This window comes from Mastomys coucha, unplaced genomic scaffold (assembly GCF_008632895.1).
Source record: "Mastomys coucha isolate ucsf_1 unplaced genomic scaffold, UCSF_Mcou_1 pScaffold7, whole genome shotgun sequence".
Lineage (NCBI taxonomy): Eukaryota > Metazoa > Chordata > Mammalia > Rodentia > Muridae > Mastomys > Mastomys coucha.
The window spans coordinates 1934412-1935111 of NW_022196913.1; positions in this window are offsets into that span (position 1 = coordinate 1934412).

The window sequence follows — 700 nt, forward strand, 5'->3', positions numbered from 1 at the left end:
AGTATTTAAAAAAGAAATAATTTCAAGCAATTGTATGCCCTGATATATGTATTGGCTACCAGTATACAAATTAAGAGCTTGATTTTAGCACTTTAAGAACAGTGACTAAAGCACGTAGTTCAATTATTTGTGCTGAAGTAGAGGGAAACACATGAGACTAAACATGTAATCCAATCACATATACTTCTCTCCCACAGATGGGCTGTTTATAAATACAGTAGATGCTTTCTTTATGGGATGCATGTATAAATTTACAGGAAATATAAAAGTATGCATAGAAGCAAATTTTAACAACTTCTCTTTTGGATAATGATTATCAAATTTGCCTAAAAAGTTTCCTATGCAATATGCCTGTATTGGCTGGTTTTGTGTGTCAACTTGACACAGGCTGGAGTTATCACAGAGAAGAGAGCTTCAGTTGGGAAAGTGCCTCCATGAGATCCAGCTGTGGGGCATTTTCTCAATTAGTGATCAAGGCGGTAGGGCCCCTGTGGGTGGTGCCATCCCTGGGCTGGAAGTCTTGGATTTTATAAGAGAGCAGGCTGAGCAAGCCAGTAAAGAACATCTCTCCATGGCCTCTGCATCAGCTCCTGTTTCCTGGCCTTCTTGAGTTCCAGTCCTGGTTTCCTCTGGTGATAAACAGCAATGTAGAAGTAAGCCAAATAAACCCTTTCCTCCCCAACTTGCTTCTTGGTCATGA